The sequence below is a fragment of the Dendropsophus ebraccatus genome, chromosome 4 (genome assembly GCF_027789765.1).
Source record: "Dendropsophus ebraccatus isolate aDenEbr1 chromosome 4, aDenEbr1.pat, whole genome shotgun sequence".
NCBI classification, from domain to species: domain Eukaryota; kingdom Metazoa; phylum Chordata; class Amphibia; order Anura; family Hylidae; genus Dendropsophus; species Dendropsophus ebraccatus.
The window spans coordinates 148,859,373-148,873,030 of record NC_091457.1 but is presented as its reverse complement, the minus strand read 5'-3'; positions in this window follow the sequence as shown (position 1 = coordinate 148,873,030).

The window sequence follows — 13,658 nt, the reverse complement described above, 5'->3', positions numbered from 1 at the left end:
AATGCAGAAGGTAAACATTCCCATTTGTGGTTTGCACCGTATCCTGAAATGATTGCGACATAAAACTGGGATCAATGACACTGAGTATATTACACAATCCTTATCAATGTAATGCTACTGGTGCATTTGTATTGACAAAAATGGCTTTTCGGGTTGAGTGCCATATTTATCTGGCTTTATTTAGGTGGTCCTCTCTCTGCATTCATTTCTCACTCTGCTGCAAGCACGCCTCCTGTCTGATGATTGGCATTCATGCAGGAGGCGTGCTTGCAGTTGAAGGTGAGATGAATGCAGAGAGATTGCTCCTTGATTCACAGCTACTCAGTACTTCATTTATAGAGAGCAAAGGTAGCAAATGTTAAATATAGAGATGAGCCAAGCGAACTACACAAACCGAGATTCGTTAAGAACTTTGCTAAAGGTTTGGTTCCTTACAGGACCAAATTCTCCGCAAAGTTCAGAATGAACCCGTCCAAGATAGTAAGCGCACATTTTAATACACTTTATTAGAAATAGAAAACAAAAAAGAGCCTATGGTTACTTGACTTTGCTCCCCACTGTCCTCCTTCAGGTCTCCGGTGTTTCCTGCTGATCACAGCCGCCTCCAGCCCGTTCAGCCAATCACTGACTAAGATGGGATGAAGGTAACCTATCTCCTTGTGAAGACATGTGGGTGGCTTTTAGCCATTCATGCTCCACAGAGAATCCTGGGAAGAAGGATGCGAGTGGTAGCTATCCCTTTAAGTCCATGTCTGACTCCTTTAAAGGGGGCAAAATAAACTGATTAGCTATCCACTGGATAGGTCATCAGTCAATGATCAATAGGGTGCTGACACCCGACACCCCTTCCCATCAGCTGTTCACCACCTGCACTACACAGTAAATGGAACCAGAAGAAGTTGATTCAGTTCACACTATACTGGACAGATCTGGTCACATCTCAGCTGCTATCCAGTTGAATGGCAGGTCGCCACTGGTACCCAGTGAACGGAGACAAACGGAGACCCCTTCTTTGTGTAGTGCGGGTGCCAAACGGTAAATCAATGAGGGTGCCAGTGATTGCGGATAACTCTTTATTCTGTCTTGCCAGGAAAAACCTTTAAGAAGCCTTAGAACATAACTAGGGATTTAATAAGCAAGAAACTGCCCAGAAGGAAAAGTTACCCATCTGTAGGTGGCGTTTGGGGGTTGTGACCCCTGCAGGGACCACTAGCTGGTTACAGAGAGGGCAGGGCCACTGGAGCTACAAACCTGATCATGTGAATTATGACCATTATAGGGGGCCTGGGATTCTATCTCTGCCAATGAGCTGTAAATGTGAGAACTGTAGAACGATTGCTGATAGTTCTGAAGTCTGGGATTTCTATCTAGAACAAACCCTAGCTTTATTGTAGATGATAGGACATTTATTATAGCGATAGAAGGTGTATGTTATCAGTCATGTGTAATCTTAATGGACTTTTCATAAAAAAAACAAACAAACAGTTTCACCTTAACCCTTTAAGGACCAGGCCCAAAATGACCCAGTGGACCGCGCCAATTTTCATTTTTGCTCTTTCATTTTTTCCCTCCTCCCCTTCTAAGAGCTCCAGCACTCTCAGTTTTCTATCTACAAGCCATGTAAGTGCTTGTTTGTTACAGTAATAGTTGTACTGTGTAATGGCGTCTTTCATTCTACCATAACATGTATGACGGAATCCCAAATATATTATTTATGAAGATATAAATTGGTGAAATCGTAAAAAAGAATGCAATATGGTAACATTTGGGGGGTTCCTGTGTCTACGTAATGCACTATATGGTAAAAGGGACATGATACCATTATTCTATAGGTCAGTCCGAACACAACCATATGCAGGTTACACAGATTATCAGATTTTTTTTTTTTTATGAAATCCTTTTTTTTTTTTTTTTTGCAATTAATTATTAATAAAATGGGCCTATTGTGACTCTTATAACGGTTTTACCTTTTCACCTATGGGGCTGTATGGGGTGTCATTTTTTATGCCATGATCTCTAGTTTTTATTAATACCATATTTGTGTAGCTCAGACGTTTTGTCACCATTTATTAATTTTTTTTATATATATATAATGTAACAAAAAATCGGCAATCCTTTTTTCCCTCTTTTCGTTTACGCCGTTCACCGTACAGGATGGCGATTCTTATATTTTAAAAGATCGGACAATTACGCACGCTACGGTATATTATATGTTTATTTTTTTATTTATTTTTATATGTTTTATTGATATAATGGGATGGGGGGGTGATTTTAATCTTTATTGGGGGAGGAGCTTTAGGGTAGTGTAAACAACATTTTTACTTTTTTTTTTATTTTTTTTTTTACACATTTTAAGTCCCCTTGGGGGACTTTTACCTGCAATCATCAGATTGCATACACTGTACAATGCTATTCCATAGGCAAGGCATTTATCAGTGTAATAGGCGCTCTGCTCATTGAGCCTGCCTGTGACAGACTCAATGAGCAGATCGCCGATCGGACCACACGGAGGCAGGTAAGAGACCTACGGCAGTCCGACACAGCAATCGGGACTGGTCCCGATCGGTAAGAGACAGGAACTGCCCCTGTCACTTATATGGCGCGATCACGGCGTTTAAGGGGTTAATATCAGGCTGCAGCGTGATTGCTGCAGCCTGCCATTAACGCTGAGGGCCCGGCTACTGATTGCAGCTATGAAGCGTGCTCCGCTCTGGAGCTCGCTTCTTAACACAGGATGTACCTGTACGCCCAGGGTCGTCTGGGGACAGGCATCCAAAGCGTACAGGTACGTCCTTGGTCTTCTAGGGGTTAAAGGGGTAAGGAAAAAAGGTGTTTTCAGATCAACTGGAGTCAGAAAGTAATATACATTTGTAAATTACTTCTATTTAAAAATTGTAAACCTTCCAGTACTTATCAGCTGATGTATGCCCTGCAGGAAGAGGTGCATTCTTCCCAGTTTTGACACAGCGTTCTCTGCTGGCACCTCTGTCCATGTCAGGAACTGTCCAGAGCAAGAGAGGTTTTCTATTGGGATTTGCTACTGATCTGGACAGACTGGAAAGAATACACCACTTCCTGTAGGACATACAGCAGCTGATAAGTACTGGAAGGCTTGAGATTTTTAAACAGAAATAATTTACAATTCTGTATAACTTTCTGACCCCCTTTAAGATACAGAAATAAAGCAATCCTGAGAAGACCCCCTAATGAGACAGTATGGGATATCACTATAGCAGTGAGTAACGATGAGATGAAAACACGACATCATTTACTGAATGGTTTTAGTCACTCGATTAAACGTTATTACATGTTCTTTACAGTAGGGGGGTGTATAATCCATGTAATGCATGAGGTGGATACACAACCATCATATTCCAAGGGACGAAAGTTAAAATCTTTTGAAGTGAATTTAATGTGTAGAATATAAACTCATATAGGGGAGATTTATCAAACATGGTGTAAAGTGAAACTGGCTCAGTCGCCCCTAGCAACCAATCAGATTCCACCTTTCATTCCTCACAGACTCTTTGGAAAATGAAAGGTTGAATCTGATTGGTTGCTAGGGGCGACTGAGCCAGTTTCACTTTACAGCGTGTTTGATAAATCTCCCCCTATATAAGATTTATCAGTGGTAGAATTTTCTTTTTCTGAGGGATTCTGTAGATTTGTCAGCGATAGTTTTTTCCCTCCTGGCTGATTTTATAGCATTTTTATTTCCTTTATGTTTTTATTACGGTATGTAAATATTATCTGAATAGACAGAAAAGCGGCAGAAAGAGTATAATTACTATATACTGTAATATGGAGCTGTCTTATTAATGTGACTGTGATGTCATAGACTGACGACTGCTGCTTTTATTACCTCATAAATATTTGGCTCATAAAGCTCCTTGTTATACAGAATTGTCATCACCAGCAACAATCACACCATGTCAATTCACTCAATAGATGGGAAGTTTCTCGGTTTGTAAAAGGGGTTGTTCACCAAAAATGTTTTTCTTTCAAATTAGAAAGTGCCAGAGACTTGTACTTCCATTAAAAAAAAAATGCTTCCCGTACTTACCAGCTGCTGTATGTCATGCAGGAAGTGGTGTTTTCTTCCCATCCTGACACAGTGCTCTCTGCTGCCACCTCTGTCCATGACAGGAACTGTCCAGAGCAGTAGCAAATCCCTATAGAAAACCTCTCCTGCTCTGGACACTTCCTGACATGGACAGAGGTGGCAGCAAAGAGCACTGTGTCAGACTGGAAAGAATACACCACTTCCTGCAGGACATACAGCAGCTGATAAGTACTGGAAGACTTGAGATTTTTTATTAGAAGTAAATTACAAATCTCTAGCACTTTCTGGCACCAGTTGATTTCAAAGAATACTTTTTTTTTTTTTTTTTTGCTGAACTACCCCTTTAAGAATATGCACAAACAGCCATTTAAACCACCAACAGGTAAAATGATGACATGGATTATCTGGGGACAATGGCCCCTGTCAGTGGTGGGTTATATGGGGCAGTAGGTGATCAGGAGCAAAAAGTCTCCTCTGGTTATTAGGGGCCTATGACTCCCTGACTCCCCCGTCCTGCCTCACCTGCCTCACCTCACAGGGTTCCCGGCTGCACTCCTTCTTGCTGCACTGACAGCCTGTTCAGGGTTCAGCATAATGATAATTCTTGAGACCATTTCTTCCTTCGGCCACAAGAGGCCGCTCTCTCCACCGGCAATGCAGTGTACAAGTGACGTCACTCGTGAGCATGCTCAGCAGGGAGAGAGACAATGCTGGAAGTCTACACTGCTCGCTCTATGTAAATATGAATTTTAATCAATTATCCAAAGTTGGATAAAATACCAAGTCATCCACGACACTCCTAGCTGATGATACAATAATGTCGGTTGATATTCAGCACAGGTGGAGAATCACAAAACGACACTAACCTACATAACAAAAATTGATCAAACAGTAGATGGGGGGAGGGCAGTACTGGTGAAGGGGGGGGTGGTCCCTGGATAGAGCAAGCCCAGGGTCATATCTCTCTAGTTCTTAGTGGGTTGCTGTGGGCTGCTAGGTGGGGTCAGTAACTATAAACTGAGTGAGTGAGTACTTAGGATGGTATTACAAGGGCCGAGCAGGGCCCGATAATACCTGTAAACGAGCGCCGATCTGCTAGATCGTTGCTCGTTTACTGGGCCTATTACACGGCCCGATAATCGTTTGACAAGAGCTGCAAGGACATCGTTACCGATGTCCTTGCAGCCCTTGCTAAACTGGCATACATTACCCATCCACGTTCCAGGGCTGCTCCTGCTGTCCGCTTCTCCCGGGGTCCCGTACGCGCTCCAGCTTCACAGCAGCCTGTTAGCTGGTAGGCCGCGGCCTGTGATTGGCTGAGCGGCCTTTCAGCTGACAGGCCGCTGTGAAGCTAGAGCGCGCGTGGGACCCCGGGAGAAGCGGACGGCAGGAGCAGCCCTGGAACGTGGATGGGTAATGTATATTGTTAGTCGCTGGCCACGCACCGCTATTACATGCAGCGGTGCGCGGTCGGCGCCCGACAAAAATAGGGTCTAACCTATATCAACGATCAGCCGATGATCGTTGTCATCGGCTGATTGTTGCATTTATTACATGGAGCGATAATCGGCCGAATCGGGCCAATTCGGCCGATTATCGTTCCGTGTAATAGTACCCTTAGAGTCCGACCACAGTTTCCAAATTTTTAAGTATTTGTCATCTTTTTGCCCAACTGGTCAATTCTTCAAATCTACAGATCATTATTATTATTATTATTATTATTATTATTTTCATAAAATAGTAAAATAGGTTATAATTGTCGGATAGATGGGGGTTTCAGAGGGCAATTGGGCAACCGCTGACTCCAGCTTCCTTGTTTCCACACTCCACATACACTTTAAGGCTGGGTTCACACACAGTATATTTCAGGCTGTATTTGGTCCTCATGTCAGGTCCTCATAGCAACCAAAACCAGGAGTGGATTGAAAACACAGAAAGGCTCTGTCCACACAATGGTGAAATTGAGTGTATGGCCGTCATATAACGGTAAATAACGGCCATTATTTCAATACAAAAGCCATTGTATTAAGATAACAGAAAATATTTGCCATTAAATGGCGGCCATCCACTTGATTACAACAGTGTGTGAACAGAGCCTTTCTGTGTTTTCAATCCACTCCTGGTTTTGGTTGCTATACAGCCTCAAATATACAGCCTGAAATATACTGTGTGTGAACCCAGCCTAAAGGGGTACTCCAGCGGGGGGGGGGGGGAGGGACTTTTTTGCTGGGACTGGGGAGGAGGTGGCTGAGGGAAAAGACGTCCCCTCACCTCCCCGGTTCCAGCAGCGGGTCCCGCATCGCGGTGCTCCGGTACCCGGCCGCTTCCGGGTGTCTGACGCGAGCCCGAGACGTGATGTGAAACGGATCCCGCCTCCTTCACTGAGTGGCTGAGCGGACCTGAGACGTCACGTCTCGGGCCCGCGTCAGACACCCGGAAGCAGCCGGGAACCCCCCGGAGTACCCCTTTAATTGAGAGCTGGCTACACTTGTGCCCTCTCTACTGAAGTCTTTGATGGCTATGGAGAGAGACAAGTCTAAAGGCAATCTCCTACTACCCCAGGACTTATAAAGGGATATAACCAGCTCATAAAGTGATGGTATGGTGCTGAAACCTGCAACCTGTGGGACCCACCCGGCCACTTAGCCTGAGGGGGCTGCAGTGATGACTTATTTCTTCAGTCTTACAGTGGTCTCTAGTAATTCTCCCCCACTGTCCCGTTCAGGTGACTGGGTCCGTCTGCCATCTGTCTGGAAGCAGGGCTGTGCGGGGGATAGCAGTGAGGGGGCCGCCTCAGGGATCCCCGCTCACCAGATAGCACTATTGTAGTTTGTGTATAACGTCATTTGGCACATTCACTCATGATTTCCTACTGCCTTACAATTTCTCATAAAGGAAGGGAGTTGTCTCAAATATAACACTATGGAAGCTTGAAACTTGGCCTCAAAGCTCCCGGGAGAGAAGAATAGGAAACGGTAAAAGTTTAAAGTCTTCAAAATAAAGTCTGGTTAACCCCTTGGGAGTTCTACATAGCAGCAGCGTCTACTCAACCCTAATATAAGGGCTGTGTACTGTACATGCACGGATGTCCCTGTGTGTCCGTACTGCACAATTCTCCCAGGATTCTGGGCACACCTTTTTTTTTTTTTTCTTAAATCTCTATAGTCCATCCCATTGCTGAGCTATAAGCCCTTTAGTTATTATGCAAATAAAGCTCAAGTACCCAGGGGGTGTTATACTGCATGGCAAGAGCCCAATAAGTTCTGCTCTGTATCTTTTGTCAGTCAAATGGGGGTAAATGGGTGCAAGTGGACCACAGATTTATTATACTTTTTCACTAATATGAGATGATGATGATGATGATGATGATGATAATAATTCTTCATACAAAATGGTGTTGATGTTTAGAGTAGTAGAGTACAGAAAAAAATTCTCATCTTACAGTACTTATCTGCTGCTGTATGTCCTGCAGGAAGGGGTGTACTCTTTCCAGTCTAGAAAGCAGGAGAGGTTTTTTATGGGGATTTGTTAGCGGTCTGGACAGTTCCTGACATGGACAGAGGTGGTAGAAGAGAGCACTGTGTCAGACTGGAAAGAATACACCACTTCCTGCAGAAGATACAGCAGCTGATATGTACTGGAAGACAATATTTTTTCATAGAATTACAAAACTGTATAACTTTTTTTGACACCAACAGCTGATTAAAAAAAATATATATTTTTTTCTCAGGAGTACCCCTTTAACCCATTAACAACACAGGCCGTTCATTTACGCCTCCGCAGCCTGGGCCTTGGCGCAAACAGGGGCAAATGTACGCCCCGCCAGGGTACCGGTCTATGGAGCAGGTTCACGGGCTGAGCACGCCCCATCTGCAGCCAGGCCCTCACCCTCAATGGCGGGCTGCTGCGATCGCGCGGCCGACTGGCATTAAACCCTTAAACGCTGCGATCGCACCACAACCACGGCGTTTAACTGTAAGTGGCCGGAGCATCTCCCGTCACTTACCAATCAGGACCCTTGCAGCGTGACTGCAGGAGTACCGATCGCATGGCCTGACTGCCGGAGGTCTCTTACTTTTCTTCCGTGCAGTCAGGTCTTCACTCTTCTGATAGAGTCTGCCACAGGCCACAGGCAGGCTCTATCAGAAGATCACCGATAACACGGATCCCTGCTATGCTATGGCATAGCAAGGATCAGTGCATGTAATGTAATGTATCAATGTGAAAGTACCCTAAGGGGACTAAAAATGTGTAAAAAAAAAAATTAAATAATAGTTTTTAAAAATGCCCCAAAGCCCCTCCCCCAATAAAAGTCTAAATCACCCCCCCTTCCCATTTTATACATAAAACGCATAAAAATAATAAAGTTAATTTACATATAATATGACGTAGCGTGTGTAATCGTCCGATCTAATAAAACAAGTGTTCCTGCACAGTTAACGGCGTGAACAAAAAGCGGTAAAAAAATGCAGAGATTGCTTTTTTTAAATTACATTTTATGTATAAAAAAATGTATAAAAAGCAATCAATGGTGCCAAAAATGACACCCAATAAGACTGCCTAGGTAAAAAATATAAAAGCACTATAAGAGTCACAATAGGACCATTTTAAATATGCCTATTTGCAAAAAAAAAGTTTTACTGCTAATAAAAATAGTAAAATGTTAGAAAACCTAGAAAACCTGCATATAGCTGTGTTCAGACTGACCTATAGAATAAAGAAAAAATGTCAGTTTTACTGTAAAGTTGCATTATGTAAACATGGAACCCCCCTCCAAAAAAAAAATAAAAAAATAGCAGAATCGCATTTTTTGACCCATATTCACCGCATAAGTCATATTTTGGGGGTTCCGTCATTCATTTTATGGCAAATTGAAAAGCTGCATTACAAGGTACACCTGCTCCTAAAAAAAACAAGCCCCCACATGGCCCTGGAGGTGGAAAAATAAAAGAGTTATGGGTCTTAGAAAGCGAGGAGGAAAAAACGCAAACGTGACAATTGGCCCGGTTCTTAAGGCCATTTCAGGCCGGTCCTTAAGGGGTTAAGCCCTGTGCTACTCTAAACATCAACACCATTTCGTAGGCTGAACATAACGGTCAAAAAGTTATCATCATCTCACATCATTAAAGAAAAAAATGAAATAAAAAAAACCTGTAAATGTTTTGGGAACAGAACGCGATTTCCTACTCCGCTCCCATACGAGATAACAGTAATTCCGCAGAGCATACTAGTCCTTTTTCCATGGAAAGAATTACATCTGATCTAAGAAGAAGATTTCTATTATCAGGGTCTGAATTCCTGTTTCATTGTGTTCCTTGTTCTTTCTGTTAAAAAATAATGAGATCATACCTCATACTTAATCGTGCCGATACACCGAAAACAAATCCCGGTGCGTTGTCATTGGATTCCCCTAAGGACGCCTCGGGACACGTTCTTAGTAGTTATCATTGTGACTCCCACAAAGGTGTCGAAAACCTCCTGTGACCGCAGCAGTATACACAACTATTTCCATCTTACCTATTAACGGTAATTATACGAATGTAAGATATGGACCTTTAACCCTCCGTCAGCTGAAGAGCAATTGTCTTCAAGACGCGTGACATGACGCCTAACATTTATTCTGTCATAACATTTACAGCTTCTGTGCCTGTGTCATCCTCCATCGTAAATGGCATAGGCTGCAGCAACGTTAATTTACACTGCAGCAACAGGAGGGGGTTAAAACACTCAGTGAAATGGGGAGCAGTTAGGGAGGACAACACAGGAAGTAGTCTGTGAGGGATAGGCAAGGGAAGCAGTCTTTGAGTGAGAGAAATAGGAACCAGGGTGTGATGTTGCAGAGGGAGGAGCAAGGATCGTGACATAGGAGCCAGACAATCCCTGCACCAAATAGTCTGGGAAGGAGAGGCATGGGAGCTGTCTGTGAGTGAGAGAAATGGGCAACAGTCTTTAAGAGTGAACAACAAGGGGTGCACCCTGTAAGGGGAAGGGAGCAGTGTGTTAGCCAGGGTGACAAGAAGCACACCCTGTGAGGGGAAGGCATGGGAGCAGTCTGTTAGCAAGGGTGACAAGGGGAGCAGTCTGTGAGAGTGAGACATGGGAGCAGTCTGTTAATGAGGGTGACAAAAGGAGCAGTCTGTGAGAGAGAGGCATGCGAGCCATCTGTTAGTGAGGATGACAAGGGGAGCAGTCTGTGAGAAAGTGACGTGGAAGCAGTCTGTTAGTGGGGGTGACAAGAGGAGCAGTCTGTGGGAGAAAGGCATGGGAGCAGTCTGTTAGTGAGGGTGACAAGGGGAGCAGTCTGTGAGAGAGGTATGGAAGCAGTCTGTTAGAGAGGGTGACAAGGGGAGCAGTCTGTGAGAGAGAGGTATGGGAACAGTGTGTAAATGAGAGCGGGAACAATTGTCTCAATCTACTAGGTGTCATATTGCAGCAAACTACCCAGGCAGCACAAAAAAAGATGGCAATGACGGTCTATTTATGGAGGCAAGAATAGACACATATTGAGATTCAGCCAATATTATATAATGAGACGCCTGGATAAATGGGTCTTTAGTGGGTGTATTGAGGATTAAAAAGGAAAATAGCTAAAAATATGGGCCTTTCTCCTTTCCGACTGATTAAGATTGACACATCCTTTGTATTCTTCCCGCCCTAGGCCTGAATTCTTTATTATTGCAATTAAAGCTATTACTATTTTTCACTTTGCATGTCCACATGTAGCCGCCAGCTAGATGTAAGCCCTCAATGGCTTTTTGTCTGTAAGAATGAGGTATTATTCACAAAAAGAGTTGGACAATACAGGCCAACAATGTAACTGAACTAATAACACACAACCAGTCATACCATTCATGTTGTTTATTGAGCCCATTGTGTAAATATCCATACTGCAGGGAAAAAAGTAAGTGAACCCTAAAATGTAATGACCTGTAAATCCCCTTTAGCAGCAATCGCCTTCTCCGACTGTTTCATGAAACTGCAAAAGAGACTTTGCTCAACAATGAGGTTTCAGACTATTCCTCCTTGCAAATGTGTTTCAGTGCAGAAATATTTCTGGGTTGTCTTGCGTACGCGTCCTTCTTCAGGTCAGGGCACAACAAATCATTTTAACCATTCTTCACGTGATTTACGTGAACGCTTTGGGTGATTGTTTTGTTGCAGCACCTGTCGTCTTCAGCTTGAGGTCGCGGACCTCTGCCCTTACATTCTCCTTATGATATCCATGAACTCAATCTGAACAATCTTGTTCAGTGTTTTTTCTATTACTGAACATAAGTTATACCAGCTGTGGTCTGTGGCACCACACTTTGACTGTCTACCTTTAACTATCTGTCTCTTCTTACTCTGTAGAATGTAAGCTCTCTCGGGCAGGGTCCTCTATCCCCACGTACCAGTCAGTGACTTACCTTATTCATGTAACATATTTTGATTTAGCAATATCCTGTATGTTGTCATTTTGGCAAAACCAAATTCCGCACAGGGTGCAATCTACCCTAAGGCCGGCCCTGCCTGTATCATAGGTGGTCCAGGGACTGTGAACTGGTTTTCATGGCTGCCTGAGGCCTCTGCTAGGCCTTGGGCCTGTTGTGAATGATCTGCTTGTAAAATCAGCCTGTGACAATCTATACCAGCAAAGTGCCAAGGTATCTGATCAGAGTAATGCAGATCAATCACATGATTACCTATAACAGACCCCTAACGGAACCTAAAAAGTATTTAAAAAGAAACAAAAAACTTTTTTTAAATATATATTTTTTAAATCCGTTCCATTATAAACAAATCAGCCCTTTTCCCATTGCCCCCCCTAATAAAATAAAATAAACGAAAATGAAGATATGGCCACATGTGGAATGGTCCAAACTTTATAACAATTCTGATCCTCCAACGGCGTAAACGCTCAAAAAATTGTTCAAAATTCCAAATAAGAGTCCTCTGTCTTTTGCTGTTTGCTTCTGTCTCACCTCTTTTTGGACTAACCATTGTACTCTTAGCAGAACAATGGTCATGCAATTATCTCTATATCACATCTTCTGAGGTCCTCTGAAAGGTGTTTAGATTAAGGCATGGTTCACATCAGCCTGAAGAACAGATTTGTCAGTCAGGCTTTGGACGACTTTTTGTAACGGGTCGTGCATCTGTAAACCCCACATTTCACATGTCAACTCCCTAACTGGAACATCTTTTACCAATAAACATTTGAAGTCATTAGTGCAGAGGTTCACTTACATTTGCTCCTTACACTGTGGATGTTTACTTTACTGTTTGTGCTAAGTAAAATACATACTAAAATACTACTATTGTTTGTGTTATTAATTTAGTTAGATTGTGTTTGTCTATATTTACAACAATGATAGTCACATTTTATTAGCTTAATTTTCACTAAGTTTTTCTTGAATTTTTATGTATCTAAAAGTCAAAAACATGTTAATAAGCAGCCCAGAGTTATCAAAGGGTGTAAAATATACACTGGTGCAAAATACCCACAGCAACCAATCACAGCGCCTCTTGCCATTGGTTGTTGTGGGCAGTTTACACCAGTGGATATGCACATAGTATGCACTTATAGTTCAAAGCTGCACTTCACTGCAGCCACTAGAGGACAGGAGCATACATCTTCCTTCTATGCCCTGAGGCACACAATAACATCACTCAACATGTTCCCGGTCTTGCAAAACTGCCTATTAGGGGACCTAAGTAATGGGGGATACTACCTACTGGGGACATCTACCTAATGGGGAACATTATCTGCAGGGGACATCTACCAAATGGGGGCATTATCTGCAAGTCAGGGGACACCTACTTAATAGGGGACATTATCTACAGGGGATATCTACCTAATGGGGTCAATATCTGCAGGGGACACCTATCTAATGGGGGACATTATCTGCAGAGGACACCTACTTAATAGGAGCATTCTCTGCAGAGGACATCTACCTAATGGGGACATTATCTGCAGGGGACATCTACCTCATGGAGACATTATCTTCAAGGCAGGGGACATCCAGCTAATGGGGTCATTATCTGCAGGGGACATTTACGTAATGGGGACATTATCTGCAGTGGACATCTTCATAATGGGGCCATTATCTGTAAGGGACATCTACTTAATGGGGTCATTATCTGCAGGGGACATTTACCTAATGGGGCCATTATCTGCAGGGGACATCTACATAATGTGGCCATTATCTCAAGGGACATCGACTTAATGGGGTCATTATCTGCAGGGGACATTTACCTAATGGGGACATTATCTGCAGAGGGCATCTACCTTATAAGGGAAATTATCTGCAGGGGACATTAACCTAATTGGAGACATTATCTGCAATGCAGGGGACATCTACCTAATGGGGGACATTATCTACAGAGGGCATCTACCAAATAATGGTCATTATCTGCAGAGGACACCTACCTAATGGGGGTCATTATCTGCAGGGCACACCTACCTAATGGGGGCCATTATCTGCAGGGGACACCTATCTAATGGGGGATATTATCTGCAGAGGACACCTACCTAATGGGGACATTATCTGCAGGGTACACTACCTAATGGGGGACATTATCTGTAGAGGACACCTACCTAATGGAGGATATTATC